This window comes from Sus scrofa, chromosome 14 (assembly GCF_054392235.1).
Source record: "Sus scrofa isolate SSC_HxYL_T2T_F1_AM1 chromosome 14, Sscrofa_HxYL_maternal_Yorkshire_Landrace_v2.0, whole genome shotgun sequence".
NCBI classification, from domain to species: domain Eukaryota; kingdom Metazoa; phylum Chordata; class Mammalia; order Artiodactyla; family Suidae; genus Sus; species Sus scrofa.
Window position 1 is genome coordinate 75,638,062 of NC_139396.1, and position 23,670 is coordinate 75,661,731.

Sequence of the window (23,670 nt, forward strand, 5' to 3'; positions counted from 1 at the left end):
AATATAATCTACTGGAGTGGCCTCAGGGATGACTTGGAGCCCTTGGTTTGGGACCAATCAACTTAATGTTCTCTGTTTCCTGGGAATGAGTCCTTTCCCTTATTTTACCTCACTGCCTACACTGTGAGTCCCTGCTTCATCATTTTAGCCATTTAAAAATCTCTGGTACCTCCGGAACCATCTTCTTTTGGCTAAAATATGGAACCTTTAACAACTAGAATAGGGTGGCACAATGAAAATAATTTCCCAGTTGAGGTCTGATGAAAAACTTCACCAGAATAGGAGTTCTTGCTGTGGCACAGCAGGGTAAGGATCCAGTGTTATCTCTGCAGCAGCACAGGTTCAATCCCCGGCCAGAGAATTTCCATATGCTGCTGATGTGGCTAAAAAAAAGTTTACCAGAATATATTAATGAGAAAGTAGAAAAGAGCACAAAAGCAGTGGTAAATATTAAATATTATGATTGTAATAAATATTTATTTCATGTTAATGATGCACTGGGTAAAATTAAAAACAAAATGAGATGCAGAATTAATCAAGAGTCTACCCTGGTGAACTTATCTAAGTGAAATGTTCCATGAAACAGATGGTATTGAAAGGAAAAGATGAATTTGTGCATTTTAACCCCAGAAATAAATGTTTAGGAAGCATAAAATACTATTTACCAATTTTTAGTGTATATAACATGCCAGACAGAGATCTGGCATGTTAGGGATTTCCCTGGATTATTTTGTTTAATGTTCACAATAACCTATGAAATGGGCACTATTATAATTATAGCCAGGCCGAACCCTGGGAGGCCTTCCCAGAGTGGACCCCCATGCATGGCCTCCACCTGCCTTTCTATCTATAGAAAAACTTTTGTCAAAGAACCAATTCAATCAGAGAAGTGAAAAAATACTGAGAAAAAAGAAAACAGTAATAATAATTCAGCCATTCAACAAAGTCAAAGGCGTTTAGTTAGTTCTTCAAAGACTATAGATAATATTCTGAGCCATGTCCTTGGGGCTGTTTTGCAGGTGCTGAAGCCTCCACTAGTGGAGGAAGCCAACTGTGTGCTGCCCACATACAGACCCCAGACCAGTTGGAACCAGAAGGTTGATGACACTGACTCCCAGTCACCTCACCACCCACCAATCAGGAAACTGTCCATGAGCTGATCACCTCCTGCTCCTCAAACACTGTTAAGACTCCTCACTACCCCCTCCAAGGAGGGCACAATCCTTGAGCCACTAACCTGTTGGTTCCCCTCCTTGCCTGGCAATTAAAACTTCTTTTTCTATTTCCTCCAACTCTGTCTCTGTGTTTCTGTTTGGCCTCAGTGTACAGAGGTAGCCAAGATTTCAGCAACATTATCTACACCTTTAAAAAAGAGAGGTTTCCAAGTCCTGTGATTGATGGTATGTAGAAGACCATGGTTTTTTTTTTTTTTTTGCTTTTTTAGTTGTTTTTGTTTGTTTGTTTGGCAACCCCCAAGGCATGTGGAAGTTCCCAGGCCAGGGATCAAGCCTACTCCACAGCAGCAACCCAAGCCATAGCAGTAAAAACACCAGATCTTCAACCCCCAAGCCACCAGGGAACTCCGAGAGCATGGTTTGTAGAGAAGACCTTCAATAAATAGCTCACAAATGAATGGTGCCTAAATTAGCTCCCCTGTAACCCCCTTCACCTAACCGTGCTCCTTGTCCTTCATGATCCCTGGACCTTCAGCTGCCCCTGTTATGTCGCTTGCTGGGAACATCACTGTATGGTCAAGCCACTCAAGGTGGCTGTGCTTTTGCTCTCTGTGCATCCCCTGTGGGACTAGTGCCTGTTTCACCTACACCCACCCAAGTGACTGACCTTCTAAATCAGTAAATACCTGCACATGTGCCCCTCACTCCCCCAGCTGGTAACTGTTCTTATCAAAGGGGTGGTGAGGCTTGAGCCCCTCACTGGTTTCCCTGGTAACTGACAAGCCAACCGGATGTCGATGCTGCTATAACTAGTAATCTCCACCCCCCTCTTTCCCAGGGAGAGAGGCCTGCTACTGCCTGCCACATCCTGCTCGCCTTCTGCTTGGCACAGAGGGGTGTCATCCAGGATCTTGCTTCAGACATGTAAGCTCCCCCATTCATCTCTGTTGCTGACTCTGGGCCCTTTCTTCAGTCTTGAAGCTGGGCAAGCACAGGATTTGCAGGCCTGTGGGCTACAGCCCAAAATTTGGGGAGCAGTCAGGAGACTGAGGAAATTCCCGTGAGTGTAGAGATGTGGGGAAATAAGGGCCAGAATGAAGTGTTGCTGGAGTTGTCCACTCATGTAGGAAGCCTCAAAGTTATGGGTATAATCCTGGGGTGGCCGTTCACTAACGTGTGGGGCCAAAAATTCTAGGCGTGATCCCCAAAGGTGCAGGCAAAGTCCTGGGGTAGCTGTCTGCTAGTAGTGGGGCCTGAGGGTGGCTTCCTTGTTGAACAGGGGCTGCCCAGAGATCTGGAGAACTATGGCCCCTAATGGCTTTGCTATTGAATCAAGGTGAGCCTTTTGTAATTGGTTAAGCTGGCTCTGTAGAGGGAACTGCTATTTATTTCCTTGTACCTTTGAGATGTAAATATTTACCTGGGTTCTCTGAAACTTTAATCTTATTTGATCTCTAAGAGTAAAGGGGAAAAAAAGAGGTTGTCTTAAAAATATGGGAATAATTCTGTTTTTGTATTGTCTATCTGTAATAGCCTTTTCAGATTTTGGTAACTTTAAACTAAGGAACTAAACATTGAAGGGATGTTGGAACATTAATTGCTGGGTGGGTCTAAATTTATCTACTTTTGCTTTCTTCGGAGAGGAAGACAAGAGCTTAAGTCTCCCAATCAGGAAGTTGTGCTATGACAAATAGTTCACAATTACGTGCTTCTTGGTTTTTACTAGAGATTAAGGTTTTAAGGTTAAGAATTATAAGGGAAATGTCAGTATGCAAGGAAAGTAGGATGTATGTTTTAAGCAAGGAAGTTGTGAGGAGTGAAAATGCATTTTGCTAAAGAGAAAAAAAGTGGTTCTATCCTGAAGCTGGTTGTTTCTGAATGGAACCGAAAGTGAGGGTCAGATTAATAATGGATTAATAATGAAGGTCGTAGAAGGTTTGTGGAGGAGGAAAACAGTTTTGTGCATGATCAGGATTGGCTACAATTGAATTAAGAAAACAATTTTTAAAGATAAAGTGGTACAATTTTCTAAGAGGACAAAGTTTTCTTAAAATATGAATTGTTTTTGGTAACAGTTTGGGAGTTTCTTTGTGTTTAATTGACCTGCATTTGCCAATGAGGTCGTTATTAACACTGGCTGAGTAAGTATTGTTTCACAGTGACTTCTGACTCTGAAGTGTTTTAAAATTTTTTGATAATTTTGAGGAACTTCCCAAAGATCAAATTCAAAATGAAGTTCAGTTGACCTCTAGCTAACGTTGAAATTTTCTAAAGGGTCCCTGGAACACCTCAAAATATATCTTGCCTCTCTGATCTCCGAGAGCCAGCAGAGAGTGAGGGCTTGAAGCAAGATTTTAATTCTCTGCTCAGGAATTGAACCTGGGAAGCTGGAGTGAAAACCAGGAATGCTAGCCCCTAGACCGGCTAGAGGCTAAAAGCAGAATTGTCCTGGTTTTTGCCCCCTGTTGAAAGCAAGAATGTGCCAAGGAGGCAGACGGTGAAAACAAGTATGAAGTTTATGATAGAACCACAGCACAACATGTGGGAGCAGTTTATTTAAGACAAATAGGACAGTAAAGCACACCCAAAAGAGGAGTGTGGGTGCATGTGTCCCCCTCGATGAGGAGCATACCAGTGAGGTTATTTAAATCACTTACATAGGACAGTTCTTCCGGTCTTTGTTTTCCTTTGGCCAATGTCAATTATCTTGTTTTATTTCTCACACCTGACTGGACTCAGGGCCCTCCCAAATATGTACGTGCGTTTTTTTGGCCAAGATGGATTCCAGAGCAAAGAGTTCCGGGATGGTAATAGGACTTACTACGGCCTGGCACCCCCTCCTTTTTTGACCCCTAGAAGTCTTACTGTGCATGTGTAATTGGGGAGGTCTCCTTGACCCCAGGAGAGATTGAAGTGGTCATTTTATCTCTCTACTCCATCAGAGGTCAGCTCCTGCCATTAATTTTCTCCTCGACATGTCAAAGAGAAGCAGGGCCCAATTTCCTTGGCCTAACAAATCTCAGCTGTTCTCAGCCCAGGGGCCAATCTACCTCTTACCTCATCTCCACTTCAGAGAGAGGAATGTTAAACTATGCTTATTCAGTATGTTGAATTACATGGAAAGTATTTTCAACTAAGTGGTGATAAAACTTCTTAGATTATAGTCTATGGGTAAATGTTATTAATACACACACTCTAGAAATTATAGGGAACTCCTAAAATTCTGATATATCCTGGTAAATGATCTCAGTCATAATTTTAGTAATTAACTTATTGTATGTCACAGCAGTAACCAAGTTTCTTTTCAATTGCATTGTAACCAGGTCTTTAACGATGACTTGTTAAGACTTGTTATAGTCTCTTGCTTTTGCAAAAGTGGTTCTTCTTCAGGAAGATTCATAAGAAGAACTTTTGAAAGGACAAATCATACTGAAACTGACAGCACTTATGGCTTGAACCTAGCCACAGCCCAGATTGGGACTTGAAGCCAGGTGCTGGAACTCAAACCTAACCTAAACTCAGACTGGGACTTGAACGATGTTTTTTAAATTAGGATCACTCACCCAGTGTCTGGACTTACTGAGGTTCAGGTTCTTTGTGTCTCAGCGCAGAAGGAATTCAGCAAGATAGAAAGTGATAGGCAAGAAATAGATTTATTAAGATAAGGTGCTTGTGAGAGATACAAGCAGGCAGGCAAAGAGGCTCTGCCCTGAAGATTAGGTGGGCTACACTTTTATAATCCAAGGGAAATGGGGGTGGGAAAAGACTGCCTCTTCCTCTTTTTTCCAGTAGTAACTCCTCCTTTGTATCTGGTAAGAGAGTGTTTGACCCTATAAGGTCAAACTAGGACTGTCGCAGTGCTTATTCAAATCAGCAGACAGGTGGTCCTTAAACTTCTTTCCTTAATCTGAACCTGAATGCAGCCTCACCCTGTCCGCCACCAGATGACCTGAGGCATAGCTCATGCCTCCACTAGTCAAGCAAACCTGCCTCACTGAGTATTAGTGATAAAATATATGGCCTATACAATATTTCCCCATTAATATACATTTGAGTCTGTCATGAGATCTGATTATATAAAGGAGGCCTAGCACCAAGCAACATGATCTGAACCCCAATAGGAGCCAGAACCCAGCATCACGGGGTGGATATTTTGATAGTCGGTGCTTTCTATTGAAAGATTTGCAATCAAAGAGGGAAGTGATGGAAAAAAATCTGCAGTACTAAGGTGTGGGGAAGTCAGAAGGTTTAAACATGGTTTAACTTTTCTGATCAGAGCACCCATTTTTTGGCCTATCAGATATGCATTGTACATCTGCTTTGGCCATTGAGGAAGGGAATGCATTTAACGGTCAAACTGGAGTAGCTGTGTTCCAGACAAGATAAAGCTAAGGTAGCCATTATAGACACAATTTTAGACACATTCCTGTATTATTGAAAAGTTGATTTTTCTGAACTGTATTGCAGGCCAGGACAAAAACGCAGGCAAGTGTGGTATTATCTCAGAATGTGGTGACTGCCTGTATTTTGCTTAATTGTCATGCTCCCCACTGAGTTGTGTCTGTTAGATGTCTTATATTTTGTTCCTAGTCTGAGTGAAGGGAAACTATTGAGAACTGGGCAGCAACAACATCCTCACTGTGAAATGAATCTAATTGCTGCACCCATAGTGAGATGCCATCCCCTGGAATTCCACGAAAAATTGACCCAGCTACTGTGACTGTGTGGGCATGACTGACAATAAGTGGGAAAGACTCTCACCATTTCCTGTCCTGTGTGCCAATACATCAGAAGGACCCCCATCAGTAAATGTTATTGTACATCTGACTACCCATGAGTCCCCTTATGCTATTTGGAGTGGAATAGGTTGGCTTCTAGACATGCAAGTCCAACTAGTGAGATTAACTGTTCTTTGTTGTTTTTGTTTGGAAAGATATAATGGGTCTATGCCTAATGGCACCCAATATAACATGAGTGGCCGACTATTACTGTGATTGCTGACTCCTGGCTAGGCCATCAGAATGTTTCTTTTAGAGCCAGAGCCTACCCCTCCCCATGGAAGTGGCCCTGGGTTTATGAAAACCAGGGGTGGCCTGAACTTCCTTATAACTGGACAGGACTCTGCTGTTGTTGACTCCTTTGACCTCGTAAGCGCTTGGATCCAAAATTTGCCCACATGCTGGCAAATGACTATTCTCAGCATACAAGGTATCTTACACTTGACACTCTTTGGCTCCTGCTCTCTGTGTTGTATTTGAGGCATCTGATTGCAGCCCCCCCCCCCCCATAACTGACCCCAGAGATATAGCAGAAGAAAGGTGGATCGAGGTGGCAAGGTATGCCAGGATGGAGTATATGGTCAGGCCACTCAAGATGTCTGTATTCTTGCTCTTTGTACATCACTTGCCTGATCTGTCTGCTTCATCCACACACACATGACTGACCTTTCTGTGTACAGCTGGTGATTGTTCTTATCAAAAGGGTGGTGAGGGGCATGCCCCTCTGCTGGTTTCCCTGGTAGCTAATGAGTCAATCTGACGTTAATTGCCCCATCACTGGCAATCTCCTCTCCCCACAACCCGAGCAAAGCCTGCTGCCATGTCCAGCCAACTGTATGCTGCACATGGTAGGGTGTCGTCCAGGACCTTGCTTCAGACGTGTAAGCTCCCAGATCAATTAAACCAGTAATGTCTGTGTCTCGAATGTCAGGCTTTTTCTTCAGTCTTGAAGACAAGCAAGGGGAGGGCTTGCAGGCCTGTGGGGTCCAGCCTAACAGTCACTCAGGGTGTCTGCTCTGTCTGGAGCCTCCTCTTCCTTTCTTCTTTCAAAGCCCTTTTAACAGTCCACTCTTCTCTAGAAGTTTCAGAGTATGCTTTGGAAAGACGGAAAAATCAAATGACATTAACATGTAGAAAAGAGTTATGAGCATTAAATAGGATGATTTAATGAGCTTAGCACCGTGCCTGTAAAACAGCACACCATAAGTGGCAGAGCTGCTCAGTATTAACATTATCACTGTCATTACCATGGTTATCGCCCTCTCTTAAACATACTTATTTGCCATGCAGAATTTCGAGCTGCACCCAAAAAATAGCAAAATTAGTGAACTATCCAGGACCCACGCCTATCCCCCCTTCCTGACAGAATGGCACCCCACCCCACACACCTGTGTCCTTATGTGAAGGTGATCCCACCCCAGCTCTAGGAGGAGGCTCTTTGGTTTAAAAGTACTCCCCCTCCTTATTAGTAGCAGTTTGCAGAGTGAATGTGTGAATACATCTTGGCTCTGAGACTGAAGAATTCCTGCTGAGGGAACTTGGGAAAACCTCCTCACTCCTAAGAGAGAACTACATAGGACACCCTCTTCTTCCTCCTGAGATTTTTGTGTGCAGATGTAACATCTGGCATAGGTGCAGCCATCTGCTTCGTGCCTACATTTGAAGTAGCAGCTATGATGACTGAGCAAACACATTGAGGAGTATTGGGATTCCTCTTAATATCTTTGAGCCACCTGATCAACCTCTCTCTGGATTGCTAGTTGTATGTGATAATAAATTTCCTTATTGTTTATGCCATATACCCCTGTAAGATATCACAGCTCTTAAATATACAGAGGCAAAAATAGCAAAATGTATTGATTATTTATTATATGTTGTGTCCTACAGAAGATAAAAACTCTAACTTTCTACCCAAAGGTCTCTTTGGAGTTTATCATGGGAGGTTGATTAAAATTGTTTTGGTTTCTCATCTGTCTGGAACTCTCCTTGGCAAGGACGAGGGTCACACTCATTCGTGAAAGCAAAAGTAAAATTCATTGCCCAATGATGTTTTCTTAAATACTCTTTCTATGACAGGTGCTGTATGAGGGAGGTACTGAGAAGCAGAACTTCACAGTCTAGAGAATAAAAACTTGGGTAATTAAGATAGAGGCAGGAGGCCACATACAGGGACTCAAGGGTGAAGTGAGGGCTTAGGAAGTTGGGGGTTAGATGGGTGAATGGTTGCAATGGGAAGGTCAGAGAGAGGGTCAGGTAAGAGGCTTGGAAAGAGAGAAGAGAGAACATTCCAAGCAAAAGAAAAAGCACAAAGTCAGATGACAAACAGCCTGATGTGTCCAGCAAATACCAAAGCATATGTTAAAGCTATCAACCTGTAAATGCTGTGAAAATGGTTTGGAATAGATAAACATAGCAGTAGAACAAAGCAGAGAACCATTTATATCAATGAATTTAATATATAAAAAAGGCAGTATTTCTAATCATTGCAGAAATGATGAAGGACTTCACTTCTCACTCTATAGATCACTGCAGGTCAGGAATTAGACAAGAGCATGGTAGAGATGGCTTTTTTCTGCTGCATAATTGTCTGGAGTTTCCCTTGGAAGACTGGAAGGCAGGAGTTAATGCTGTATTCCCTCTCTCTTCCTCTTTCTTGAATCTCATGGCTCCTGCTCTTCTGAGCCTGCCTGATCCATTTTCCCGTCTCCCACAGCCCACTTTCCTTGCTAACCTACACCACAATTCCTGTTTTCTCACAATGTTAGTTTGCACATGGCTCATAATGGCCCCCTGAAACCTGAGTAATCTTCCTGAATTTTATGTTCCATATCCATGGCTAACCCCCTTTCCAGTTCTCAGTTCCAAATTGTAGGGAGAGAAATATGATTGGAGGAGCTTACCTTTGAAGACACACTTCAAGAATCATTGGTCACTAGCAGCCCATGATTGGCTGTCCTTGGGGTATGTAACCATGCCTGGTCCAATCAGCCATTGAATAAGTAAGATCATGCAATACAAACCATGGCCACTTAACTGTAGGTGGGCAGATTCTATTTGCATGGATTAGCATGTGATTGTGCAATACAATAGCCACCAGCCATGTGGAGAGTTTAAATTCAAATTGATTGAAATTAAATAAAATGTAAAGTAGTTCCTGTTCTGGAGCAAAGGGTTTAGAATCCAACTAGTATCTGTGAGAATGCAGGTTCAATCCCTGGCCTGGCTCAGTGAGTGAAATGATCCAGCATTGCTTTGAGCTGCAGTGTAGGTTGCAGATAAGGCTCAGATCCTGCATGTGCTGTGGTATAGGCCAGCAGCCACATTTGACCCCTAGCCTGACAACTTCCATGTGCTGTAGGTGCGGCCCTAAAAAATTAAAAATTAATATAAAATCCTCATTTATGCTAGCCACACTTCCAGTGCTCAGTACCCACATGTGACTATGCACAGCTATGGGACGTTTCTGTCATTGTAGAAAGCTCTATTGTACAGCACTGGTCTCCAGATGGCAGATATCTCTCATAGAGTTAGTAAATGTGAGAGATCATGGGAATAGAATTCTATACCATCTTGTCCTTTTGATGTTACATCCTAGACTCTTAGAGGCTTTGGAGAAATATAATAGGCAAAGGATGTCCACTTTTCCTCATGTACTTTTGGGAATCATATGGCAGCCAAATGGACACACAATCATCTATCAGTTCCTCAGATAGAAGGAGGCTATTTCCTGGGTTGTAGTCAGGTCCAGTGATTCAGGATCAGCAAGAAGATCTACAGATACACAAAGGGAAAAACTAGAAGATGGGGTTTTGTGAAATTAATTTGACTCTGTCATAAAAGCCACAAACAGAGTTAATGCTGTGAGATTAGGTAGCTGTGCCAGCAGGGTTCCATTGTCTGCTCTATCAGGGTGACCCTCAAAAAAAGTGGTCTTAAAGAACGAGTCACACATTAGAAAGAAAGCATTCAGTCCTAGAAAAATTAAAAAAAAAAAAAAGATCAGGGCTCTATTTACTTCTCCTTCTTTATTTTTTTTCTGGACAAAAAAAGTAACCAGAGGTCCCATTTAGTGAGCACGTGGGGGGTGATATTCCCTATGAGGCAGCAGGGCCCGGGAATGGACTGGGAACAGACTAGCAAGTTCCCAGGGTGTGACCTTTGTTATCTGCTTCTTCATCCCTGGGGTCTTCTTCCCCTAGATCCCTGATAAACACTGATCTTTTTACTTTCTCCATAGATTTGCCTTTTCCAGATTGTCAGGTAGTTGAAATCACACCGTACATAGAGTTTTACAATAGCTTCTTTCACTTAGCAATATGCATTAAAATTTCCCGCCTGTCTTCTCATGGCTTGATACCTCTTTTATTTATCATTGAATGATATTCCATTGTCTGAATATACCACAGTTGGTTTATCCATTTACCCACTGAAGGGCATCTTGGTTGTTCCCAGTTAGGAATGAAGCTGCTGTAGATTATATGAGTTCTTTCTGTTATGGTTGCCTATCTTGTTTTGAAAGTGGCTTTTTATTGATCAAGAGCCACTCAGATGTTACCTGCCTGATGAAGATTTCCCAACTGCCCAAGGTGGTATTAATCACATCATCTCTCTTCCTTCTATATTTTTTGTAAACTTCTATAATAGCATTATCATGCTATTGGGTAGTTTCTCCATCTATTCTTCACTTTCTGAACTCTTTCAGGATGTCTTATTTTTCTACTGATTTACTTAATCTCTCTTTGCCTTAATTTTCTTGTCTGTAAAATAAAAATTATGAGAATTAAATATATTACATATGTATAATATGTATTCTATTTACATAGAATATATATAGAATATACATATATTACATATATACAATACATATAATATATATAGAATATATATGTATTTAGAATGGTTTCTGGTACACAGTATGCACAATATAAATTTTATCTATTATTTTTTATTATTAACACTAATCACTGTATCCATAGTAACCAGCTTGTAGCTGCCACTTAATAAATAATTTCCTTATCTTATAGGTTGATGTGTGGCTGAACGAGACTCACAACTTAAAATAATAACTATGTCAGACTCCTAACATCTATTATTGTTTGTTTTCATATTATTGCTTAGCTGTTTAAGTAAAACTTGGAGACTCTAGGTTAAGCTGCTTCTGTGATGAGGGCATGACAGGGACAGCCAGCTGATGAAGCTGAGAGGAGTTGAAAGAACAGGAAGCATTTGCCACTTTGAGGTCCACAAAATTTATGGACCCAGAAACCTCACTCCTAGGCCTTCTGACCTGATTCATCTTTCAGGAATTGACAAATACAGACACAACACACTCAAAAGACTCTAGCAAGTAAACTAGAATGGTAACTTTCATTTTTCGAGAAATATATTATCGCCAATGAAAGGAGGATGAGGAGTTCCCGTTGTGGCTCAGTGGTTAACGAATCTGACTGGGAACCATGAGGTTTCGGCTTTGATCCCTGGCCTTGCTCAATGGGTTAAGGATCTGGCGTTGCCCTGAGCTGTGGTGTAGGTCGCAGATGCAGCTCGGATCCTACATTGCTGTGGCTGTGGTGTAGGCCGGCAGCAACATCTCCAATTAGACCCCTCGCCTGGGAACCTCCATATGCCTCAGGAGCGGCCTTAGAAAAGGCAAAAAAGACAAAAAAGACAAAAAAAGAAAGAAAGAAAGAGAGGAGGATAGTTGAAGAACCCTGAACAGTGCATTTTCTTTTCTCCCTAGTGGAACACGTGATATCACAATCCTATCTCGGTCTGTGGGTTTAAAGACATTTCACCACGTTTATATACAACCTGTGGCATTTATATAAGGGATATAAAAAACATCAGTGATCCCTTTATATATATCTCCCCTTCCAGCAAAGAACAGTTAAAGTTGAGCTGTAATCAGTGTGTGTTGGGCAAACTGAACTCAAACCTCAAAGTGAAACATATATGAGTTGAAACAGTCCAACTGACCCTCACCTTTTGTTTGTAAAATGGGGGTAGGGATGGCTACTTCTTTTTTTAATTTTTAAATTTTTGTTTATTTTTAAAATTGGAAGTGTAGTTGATTTACAATGTCGTATTAGTTTCATGTGTACAGCACAGAATATATTTTTCAGATTCTTTTCCCTTACAGGTTATTACAAAATACTGAATAGAGAGTTCCCTGTGCTATACAGTAGGATCTTTTTGGTTATCCATTTTATATATAGTGGTGTGTATATTTTAATCCCAAATTCCTAAAATATCCCCCTCCACTTTCCCCTTTGGTAACCAGAAGTTTGTTTTCTATGTCTATGCTTCTATTTATGTTCTGTAAATTAGTTCATTTGTATCAATTTTGTAGAATCCACATATAAATGATAGCATGGTATTTGTCTTTGTCTAACTTCACTTAGTGTGATAATCTCTAGGTTTATCCATGTTGCTGCAAATGCCATTATTTCCTTCTTTTTATGGCTGAGTAATATTCCACTGTATACATGTACCTTACCTTCTTTATCAATTCCTCTGTTGTTGGATATTCAGGTTGCTTCCATGTCTTAGGTATTGTGAACAGTGCTGCAAAGAACATTGTGGTGCCTGTGTCTTTTTGAATTAGAGTTTTGTCCGCATATATGCCCAGGAATGGGATGGATGAATCATATGGTAGCTCTCTTTAGTTTTTTAAGGGATCCCTATTTCTAAGGATTGTTAATGGATTTAAAGGAGGAAGCAGCAAGCAGAGAGCCTGCCACAAGTCCCCTTTCTCTTCAGTGTCCACCTGGTCGGCTAGGGTGGGAAGGTCCTGAGGATGCAAACACAGCTCTTGTTGCTGAGAACCCACTCCCAGTCCAGTTTATGCCAATTTCCAAGTGTACTTCTGCCTTACTTGCCTTAAGGTCTAGACAGAACCAATTCTCAAAAGTTGAGTCAAAGACTACAATTTAAAAAAAAATTAAATTCCTTTGAGCCACAACATCACTTGAGACTTAATTACTTTATAAATGAGCTTTGATCCCTCAGTTGTGACAGCCTCTCCACCTTCCCTCCCACCCACAATTCAGTAGACGATGTCTAATTATCTGATCTTGCTAAGTCATTAAATATGCATTTGCTAAAGTCATTTCCCTTTTCTCCCCCCACCCTCCCTGGAGATTTTATCCTAATTACTGATTTGCTTGCCTTCATTAGAGTATGATTCATTTGCAACTCTTGTTTTGCTCATGTGCCTATATAGCTGGAGGGCCCTATGAATTCTGTGCCTGGACACCAGCATCTTTCTTCTTCCTCTCTCCCTCCAAAGAAGAGAAGCAATAGTAACAGAGGTTGCCCTATACAGTTGGTCTAAATGAGCAATTTTTAAAAATGTATTTACTTATTTAATTAAGGTATTGTTGATTTCTTTCTTTTCTTGTTTTGGCTGCACATAGGCATGCAGAAATTCTTGGGCCAGGTAATGAACATGCACCATAGCAGTAACCAGAGCCACAGCAGTGACAACACCAGATCCTTAACCCACTGGCCATGAGGGAATTCCTTGTATAGTTGATTATGTGTTAGCTTTAGGTGTATAGCAGAATGATTCAGTTGCAAATTTTTTCAGATTTTCTTTTCATTACAAAATTTGTGTATAATTCCCTGTGCTATACAGAAGATTCTTGTTATCTATTTTATACATATTAGTGGGTATCTGTTAATCCCAGACTCTTAATTTATCCCTTCTACCCCCCTTTCCCCTTCGGTAACCATAAGTTTGTTTTCCACGTCTGTGGGTCTGTTTCTACTTTATAAATAAATTCATTTGTATCAGGTTTTAGAGTCCACATATAGGTGATATCATATGAGATTTGTCTTTCTCTGTCTGATTTACTTCACTTGATATGGTAATTTCTAGATCCATCCATGTTGCTGAAATGAGCAATTTTTGAACTGGATGAACAATTGTGTTTTAGCCTAGGTTCTCCTGAAAGCCAAGACTAAAACAATGCCTTCTGGGCAGGAAGTTTGCTGGTTGCCAGGGCATGTAAAGCCAGGAATAAGAGCTAGCAACCAAGAGGGAAGGAGCAAGAGGCAATGCCAGAGGGTGTTGCCATGGTAGCCACTGTTCCAACCAACAGGAGCTCCATCCCCTGGCATTTTCTGAGGCAATTTCTGACCTGTGCCTCTGAGCTGTCCTCCCTGGGGTGAGGTTGGGAGGAGAGTAGGGCTCATTGTTTATTCTTTGGGTTTTATGCCCACCAGTCAAGAGGGGCCTCACAGGACTAAGCTCCTTGAGTTGCACTTGGGAACAGCAAGTGCACGAGTAGCCTCACAGCTGATGGGAAATCACGTGTGTCATGTGGCAGCTCCAGAGAAGCCCAGGCAGCAGGCAAGGGGTGCAGGGCACCCGCCAGGCATGGCACTGTCAGGGTCGCCATCCAAAGTTGGCCAAAAGCCTGCATGGGAGTGAAACTGTGTACAAACCCCTAAATCTTTGTGTTTTGAAGTAAAAGCTGGCTCTTTGGACTTTCCCTCAGTTCAAAAGGCTGACTCAAGAGTTAATGATTAAGAAATACTGATACAGGAATTCCTGTCGTGGCGTAGCAGAAACAAATCTGACTAGTTACCATGAGGTTGCAAGTTTGATCCCTGGCCTTGCTCAATGGGTTAAGGATCTGGCGTTCCCATGAACTGTGGTGTAGGCCGCAGATGCAGCTTGGACCCTGTATTGCTGTGTCTGTGGTGTAGGCCACAGTTCTGATTCCACCCCAGCCTGGGAACTGCCATATGCTGAGGGAGTGGCCCTAAAAAGATAAAGAAAAACAAAAATACTGATACAGCTAAAAACTAGTTAAAACAGTCTCTGTGGTGTTATGCCCTGCCTTGGCCTACAAACTTACTCTAACTGGGTTTTCAAAATGATTTCTTCCTTGCTTTCTTATATTAATGTTTACTTTTTAGAATTATATTGCACCTAGTGTTTTCTTTTGTAACTAGAACACTCCATAACACCCCTTCCCTGTAAGGGCAGTCTGCATTCCAGAGAGAAGGTCAAGGAATGATAAAACCAAAACCACCAGAATCCAATGCTGGACTGATGGACACTGGCCTTGATGACTCTGAAATGATCTCTGGAGGGAAAAAAAATGTGGACACCTTATCAGTAATCCTGTCTTCTGAGCCAAACCTCTAAGACCCCTTGCTGTCCCCTCTCAAGGGAGGACACAGTTTTGAGGCATTAGCCTGTGGTGACCTCCTTCACCTGGCAAAGAAATAAAGCTCTTCTTTCTGCTTCACCCAAAACTGTCTCCAAGACTTAATTGGTGCCAGTGTACAGAGGCGGGTTTCAGCTACAGGAGGACAAAGATCAAAATAGTGAAGTTCAGGTAAAGTTGGCTTTGATACCATCAATCCTTTTAATTTTCTACTTTCAGTCTAATTTCACAAATGGCACAACCCTTTCTCAAGTTCTGTGCTGATGCTCATTTCCAGTGAAAGATTAGAAGAGGTATTAAAAGTGATTCCCAGCACTATTTAATGACACTCAGGCTGCTGTCAATTATTCCACAGAACATTGTTAAACTCCCCAAAATAATCTGACCCTAAATATTATAATATCATGGAATATATTTAAGAGGAGGATTGAGGTGGGGAGGGCTGCATATCATTAAGTCAAGAATTGATGAGATACCTTGTTTATAAAGTGTTAAAACGACTTGCTTAAAAGACAACACCCTTGGAGTTCCCGTCGTGGCTCAGTGGTTAACGACTCTGACTAGGAACCATGAGGTTTCGGGTTTGATCCCTGGTCTTGCCCAGTGGGTTAAGGATCCGGTGTTGCCATGAGCTGTGGTGTAGGTCGCAGACGCGGCTCAGATACTGCGTTGCTGTGGCTCTGGCGTAGGCCGGAGGCTACAGCTCCGATTAGACCCCTAGCCTCCATATGCCACAGGAGTGGCCCTAGAAAAGGCAAAAAGACCAAAAAAAAAAAAAAAAAAAAAAAAAAAAACCCAAAAGGCAACACCCATCTTGACAGTGTCCCACAGAAGCTAATGACGGCCTGGAAAACTTCTGCCACTGAATCGGCATACATTTTAGAGTAGGGAGCTGGGTGACTTCAAACCCAGAATGATGGAGGTAGCAGAAGAAATAAATACCAGCTTACAAACAGAATGAATTTGGGAAACTAATTTCTTCCGGTGATAGAGGAAACTGTCGTCTGATCCTGAAGTGGCTCTAACATAGTTCAGATGGAAACTTTTTATATCTTTTCAGTGTAGAAAAGTAGAGTCTCAATTTAAATGTGCAAAATCCTAGAGGGCAGGGCGTCGATTTATATACTTAGCACATTTTGACTAATTGTGTATTTAAAGAGTAGGGGGAAATTATGCGAAGACAGGCAAGGATGTAAAGGCCAGTGTGTCTTGAGAAATCAATCACTTGACTCAGGTTCAAAATGACACCCATGGTAACTGACAGGAGGAGGTTTCTATTCAGTTCTGTAGGGAAAAACATGACCTTCACCATCTAAGTTAATGAAAGAACACTGTGCATTGCCCTAAGGAGAAATACCAGTTCTTTAGCCTGTGCAAAGGTGAGCTAGGTGCTGTATAAACCATAGGCTGTAGTTTTCAGCTGTGATTTGTCCTTATAAGGATATTTTCAAGAATATAGTATGACATGAGGACAACATGACAGGATATTTGCCTGAAGATTGGATAGAAAGCCTTAAACAAAAAAAAAATTTAAGTGTGTTACAATACGTCTTATGATATTTGTCTATGCTATTTCTAATCCAAGACCATGGGAATTTGGGCAAAGTTGATATCCCAGACAGCACCTTGGAGTGTCAGTGGAGGCATGGGAAAGAAGAAGGTGGGATGGGTGTCTACCGAGAGAATGTTCCAGTGAAGTAGGTGAGTGTGGGTTAAAAACAGAATGTTGGCACCAGGACAAAAACTAGAAAAGACTGTAAGTCATCTTTAGACTGTGTAGGAAGCTAAGACAGAAGGCAAAGTATTGTGAGCAGATAGACAGGGTCAAGGCATTAAGAAACAAAGGCAACTTATAAAGTCGGTTTTAGAAGTTGTGAGCAATATATGGAGAAGAAGGTTATGCTAACAGCACATTGGTATGAAGGAGGGATTTAGCTGCAAGCTATGGATATATTTGGCTGCAACTCAATAAAAAATGATTAAGGATAAGAAAAGAAAGCCATGATGTCACTCTTCTGTTCTAATAATGACTGAAAAGCTTAACTTTTGCAGTTCTGGGATTGGAGACACAGCAAAAGTTCAGACTGAGCTTGACAATAACCCAGAGAGATTGGGGAGGAAGAAAGAGGGAGAGAAGGGGTCTAGGAGGCATCCACATGAAACCAGCCCGCCAATATGCTTATAAATGTGGTCAACGTCCTCCTCTAAATTCTCATCAAGGAGATTAAAGGAGTAAATTTTAAATAAAATGCTTTTGTGGAGTTCCCTTGTGGCACTGTGGGTTAAGGAACCAGCGTTGTCACTGCTGTGGCACAGCTTTGACCTCTTGCCTGGGAATATCTTTATGTTTTGGGTTTGGTGTATATATATATTTATACATATTTATAGTTGGAAAATTAGGCAGAAGACAAACACAAACAGAAGACAAATTCCAAATTCCAGTTAAGGAACACAAGAGAAACTTTTAGAGGTGATTAGCTTCCAATAAGCCAATAAAATGATATGTGAACAGAAAAAAACCATGAACATTCTCTTAAAGGCCAAAGGAAATTGTCATCTTGAGGCTTCCTAATTTATTACCATCCCATTGCGAAGATTGCTATAATGCAATCAGAAACTCTAGCCACAATTAAAAGCTACAGTCCTAAATGACTGAAATGAGTTAAAAAACACTAAGGGGAATTCAATGCATTTGATTTACCACATGCTTGAAGCATGGATACAGAGCATTAAGAATATGATAAAGACTAGTATTTACTGAGCATTGTTCAGATGCATAGTAATGTTAGGTGTTTAAGCTCCTTTAATTTCCTGACAGTACAACACGGTATTATATTGTTATCCTCATTCTGCAAAGGAAAAGACAGATTTAAAAGGGTTAACAAATGTGCCCTATTTGGTTTTATTTACCCCTGTATTCGTAGTACCTCCTAGCCTAGCGTCTGGTAAATAAAGGCAGTTATTATCTGCTGAATGAATGATGAATGAATGACTGAATGAAAAAATGAAGTGATGATAACTAAATTCACGTCCTGGACTGCCTATTGCTAAATCTTTAAGGGCTCTGCTCTATGCTTATTACTAATAGGACTAGGAAATACAGTTTGAAATGAGTTTTATCACAGTAACGACCTTCAACAGCCACCAAGATAAGAAAGTCACATCCTTTCTTTGGTACTTTGATGGCTAATTTGATGGAATACCTACCCAAACAATCCAAATACCTATGGAGATAGTTGAAAGAAGTTGCAATTTAGCCCATCTCATTTTCCCAATGAAATATCCATCCCTAAATTCAAGACAGAATTAAAAAATGATTTGAAAAAGTGTACTTTAATGAAGACCTGAAGTGCTGCCAAAAAGCAAAAAACAAAAACCCCACGCACATACAAAAACCATCCATCCCTACAATTAAATTAAATCCCAACATATTCAACAATCAGGTAGACATCACAGTTTCTTTTTTTAGGGGAAGGGTGGAAGGGAAGAGGGAGGAAGGGAAGGAAGGAGAGAAAGAAGAAAGAGCAAGCAAAGCAAAGTAATTTTTCTTTAGAGAAATTTCAAAATATGAACTGAGAATAAAATCAAAATTGTGCAACCTAGGTGATCCATGCCACATTCGCCAGAGCAAGAAGAAACTCTGACCCCCACTCATTTCGATATTTCCTCAAGTAATCAAGTTGTCTCAACTTGGTGAACACAATTGTACAATAATTATATTAGGAACAGAACATGCAGTGCTGTTGTAAACTAACAGCCTTGCAAGAGTGCTTCGCCTCTGCTCCTCACTTGTTTCCTGTTAGTGATCCCCAGGGACACATCCAGCCTGAAACTGGAGCTAATAAAGAAGCTGCATATCTTTAAATTGGTTCAATTGCCTTTTCCTGGCTCTGATTCTGCCTCGCCTTCTCTGGTAGTGTTAATTAGTTTGCTTAGTTTCACTGCCAGGGCTGAGACAATTTCAGAAGGAGGAAGGAGTTCCACCAGAATCTTGACCCAGTATGTACAGCTGTGTCTTACAATGAAAAGCCCCCAAATCCAAGGCCTCAGTAAGATTAAATCAAAGGCCCATTCAAACGGGGGCTTTACAAGAAAGTCAAAATATCAAAGTCAATCAAAAAGTATTTTTGGAAAAGTGAAACCTAAAATACCACTCATAGCACCAAGTCAAGTGGCAAAAGTCATGTGTTCATTCGTTTAACAAACACTGAGTAATTCTAAGTTGTTGAAAATTATTCTAGGCACTGCTGAATAAAATCAGAATAAGGCAGTAAGGCTGCCCTTCAAGAGTTCACCATCTAATAAAACAAACGAGATTTGTTTTTTAAAAATGTTTCAGTAAAGTGCTATTTAAAAATCCATACAAAGTACAGGGAGGAGGGACTTTGTTTCTTCTAGGCTAGTACCATGATCATCCTCCCTACTGGAAAATAAAAATGAAAATACTAAATGAGAAATAAAAACCAACTTTGGTTTAAATATTTTTTAAAGTACAAGAATAACATGTCTGTAGAAAAATGTGCAGTTGAATTAGCACATAGTGAACATAGAACCCAGATATACAAATGTAACCCACTTGCATTTCAAGAGAGCCTGTGCCCTTTCTCAGCTACAAAATCCCTCCCCTTCCCTCAAGTTAACTTTAAAATCATGGGTTTACTTTTGCCTGCTTGTTACATTGCCATGTTTACTGTTTTGGAATCTGACCTTTTTAAATCAGCTGTGAGACTCATCTATACTGTTGCATATGTAGTAGTTCATTTTCATTGGTGTATAGTATTTCACTGCAAAAATATGGCACTTTATTTACTTATTTATTTCTTCAGTAAATTGTTGAAGGACATTATCCTACTTTGTGCTCTCAGTATGTCCCCTGCTCAACCAGCACCTGCTTCACCTACCTACACACAGGACTGAACTTTCAAATCAGTGAATGCCTATATACATCCCCCTGCTCCAGCTGGTGATTATTCTTATCAAAGGGGAGGTGAGAGGTGTGCGCCTTTCTGGTTTCCCTGGTAACTAATGAGCCAATCTGATGTCAAATCCCCCTATAACTGTTAACCTCCCTTACTCTCCATAGCAAAGCCTGACACCAAGTTCTACCAACAGTCTGCTGCACATGGTAGGGTATTGCTGCAGGACCATGCATCAAACATGTAAGCTCCCCCATCCACTAAACCATTGATATCTCTGTCTCCAACTCCAGACTGTCTTTGATCTTGAAGCTGGGCAAACACAGAGCTTGCAGACCTACGGGGTGTAGCCCCAAAATTGGCAGAGCAGCCAGGAGATGAGGAAACTCCCATGAGTGTAGATGTGGGGAAATGAGGATAGGAATGAAATGTTGCTGGAATCTTCCACTAACATATGAGGCTTGAAGGTTATGGGTGTAATCCTGGGGTGGCCATCCACGAAAAAGTGTGGGGCCTAAAAGTTCCAGGGGTGATCCCCAAAGTTTCAGGGGAAGTCCTGCGTGGCTGTCTGCTAGTAAGTGGGGCACTAGGGTGGCTTCTTTGACGAATAAGAACTGCCAAGAGATCTGGACAACAATGGCCTAAAATGGCTTTGCTATTGTGTTAAAGTGAGCCTTTTGTAATTGGTCAAGCTAGCTGTCTAGAAGGAACTAGTATTTCTTTCTTGTGCCTTTGAGATGTAAATGATCTACCTGGGTGCTCTAGAACTTTAATCAAAAGTGATCTCTAAGAGTGAAAGGAAAAAAATAGGTTTTGGTAAACTCTATGGGAATGATTACGTTTAGGGAAGGAATGAGTATCTCAAATACTCTGCAGATTTTTGGTAACTTGAAACTAAACTAAAGTGCGTGCAGGGAATTCATTGATATCCGGGTCATTTCATATATGATAAAATATTGGAACATTAATTGCTGGGTGGATCTAAATTTACCTAACTTTGCCTTCTTAGGAGAGGCATAAGTTTATCATAATGAAACTAAAGCATAAGTTTGTCAAACAGGAAATGCTGGTATGACAAACAACTCACAATTACCTGCTACTTGGTTTCTGCCAGAGATGACTATTAAGATTTTTAAGGGTTAAAATTATAATGTCCTAATTCTAGTTATCATAACCAAGTGTCTTCATTGATTACATTGTGCCTTTTAAAATCTTTTGTCATTTATAGACCATTATTGTTGTACTCTGATGATTTTGTAAAAGAGCTTCATCTTCAAGAAGATTCATAGGAAAGACCTTTTGACAGATCTCTGATAAATTTTAGATTATACTGATTTCAGAGAGATAGCAGTGGGTGATGGCTAAAATCAAGATCTTAATTCTCTGCTCAGGAATTGAACCTGGGTAGCCTGGGTGAAAACCAGGAAGCCTAGCCACTAGACTAGCGAATGAAAGCAGAATTGCCCTGATTCTTGCCCCTGCTGAAAGCCAGAATATTTCAAGGAGGCAAAGACTGTAAAGATAGGTATAAAGTTTATTGTTAGAAACACAGTATAACATGTGAGAGAGCACAGAAATATAGAGAATTAGTTTTAGATAAATACTAAGGCAGAAGCAAAGCTGTAATACACACCCAAAGGAGAAGTGAGGGTGCAGGCATGCCCCTAAATGAGGAGCTCAGTAGAGAAGTGAGTTAAAACACTTATATGGAATAGTCTTCTAAGGTCTTTGTCTTCCTTTAGCCAATTACCTTATTGTATTTTGCTACACCTGACCAGACCCAGAGCCCTCCCTGATCTGCATATGCATCTTTTGGCCAAAAAGTTCACAGAAGACAAGTACCAGTTATGTGCCTTGTGCCTGTTGTTATTTCTGTCTTGAAGTTTGTTGTAAATGTTTGTCCCAGAGCCCACCTATCTTCTTCCTCAGTAAGTGTAAAGAAGAGGCTAGTGGTAAATACCTATCCTAGAGCTCAGCTATCTCCTGCCTCAATACCACTGAACTGGGTAAAAATTTAAAAATCCCTAGTGGAAAAAAAAACAAAAAAACCCCACATTTTTTGGCTTCATAAAAAGTTAACAAAAGGATTGGTTCCTGAATTAGTTGGTGAATATGGTTATAATTTTTATGAATTTTTGTCTGGAATGTGTTTTCCTGATGTAAGTAGGCCCTTTCCCTCAAGTCAGTTATGAATGACTTAGAGAAATTTGGTATATTATACATACCTCTGTGGATAGAATTGAAAAAAATATTCTTTCTCTCTGCCTGGTCCCTCGAGGAACTGGAGACTCTTAGGGTCTGAAGAGTTTTATCAGGTGAATGGGAAAGACATGCTCAAGAATCTGGATATTTTGGGGACCTCTGTAAAAGAGAAATCCACCAAGGCAGAGCCTGATGGTCGGCCTTTGACATGGCTTTCCTGGCCTTAAGAGGACTTAAATATTTACTCTGAGACTACTTCTGAGGAATCTACCACAGCCAGTTTGGAGGTGCCTATGTGGTCAATGGACCAGACTTGTTTGGCAGACAAACTAGTCTTAGGTTTGACTGTGTTTTTTGGAGGTGAGAATAATTTTAGAGAGATAAATATGTTTAAGTGGACATTAAATTCTAGTTCTACTAATTGAAGTCTATATTTATGAAAGTCATTTTGTAAGCCATAATTTTGCTCTGATATACAGGAGGGAAAAAATTATTTAGTTGTCATAGAGATTACTAAAGTTGTAACCCTGCTTGCTTTGAGTCTGTAGCTAAAAGCATATGTGCAATTTTGTGTGACAATTAGGTGTAAATGATAAAATATATGGCCTATAGAGTGTTTTTCCATTAACATATCTCCGAGCCTGTCATGAGACCTGATTAGTTTTCCTACAATGTGACTGACTAGGCAAATATAAAGGACCCCCAGCATCGAGGGACATGATCTGAACCTGGGGTAGGAGCCAGCACTGCAGCATCATGGGATGGATATTTTGATCATGAGTGCTTTCTATTGAAATATTTGGAATCAAAAGGGGAAATGATGGAAAAATCTACACATGTTGAGGTTTGGGGAAGTCAAAGGCTTATATGTGGTTTAACTTAAATTTTACTGACCAGAGAAGCCTGTTTTGTGGCCTTTCAGACATGCATTGTACATCTTCTTTGACCATTGAGGAAGAGGATGCATTTGAGAATAAAAATGGAGTAGCTGTTGTTCAGATACCCAAGGTAAACTACATGGCCATTTTAGACTCAATTATTTAAAATCTTGATTCATTTTTCTCTTTTTTAAAAATTAAAATATAGTCAGTTTATAATGTGTTAGTTTCAGGTGTACAACAAAGTAACTCGGTTATATGTGTGTTTGTGTTTGTGTATATACTTTTTCAGATTATTTTTCCTCGGAGGTTATTACGAAATATTGAGTAGAGGTCCCTGTGCTTTACATTAGGTCCTAGTTTTTTGTCTGTTTTATATATAGTAATGTATATATGTTAACCCCAAACTTCTTGCCTCTTTCCCCTTTGGTAACCATAAGATTGGTTTCTTATGTCTTTAGGTCTAATTCTGTTTTGTATATAAGTTCATTTGTATCATTTTTATTTTAGATTCCACATATAAGCAGTATCATATGATATTT

The 23,670-nt window shown here is 40.6% G+C and overlaps 1 long non-coding RNA gene across 3 annotated transcripts in view; it reads left to right on the forward strand.

Moving 5' to 3' along the window:
• Positions 1-1,964: 1,964 nt before the first annotated feature.
• Positions 1,965-23,670, forward strand: part of LOC110256642 (uncharacterized) — a 60,426-nt gene continuing 38,720 nt past the window's right edge. For 2 of the 3 annotated variants that reach the window (XR_014827822.1, XR_002338429.2), the window contains exon 1: positions 2,012-2,099. This is a non-coding gene — a long non-coding RNA (uncharacterized LOC110256642). Of the gene's footprint in view, positions 2,100-23,670 lie in introns of all 3 variants that reach the window. The other variant, XR_014827821.1, reaches the window with a different exon arrangement.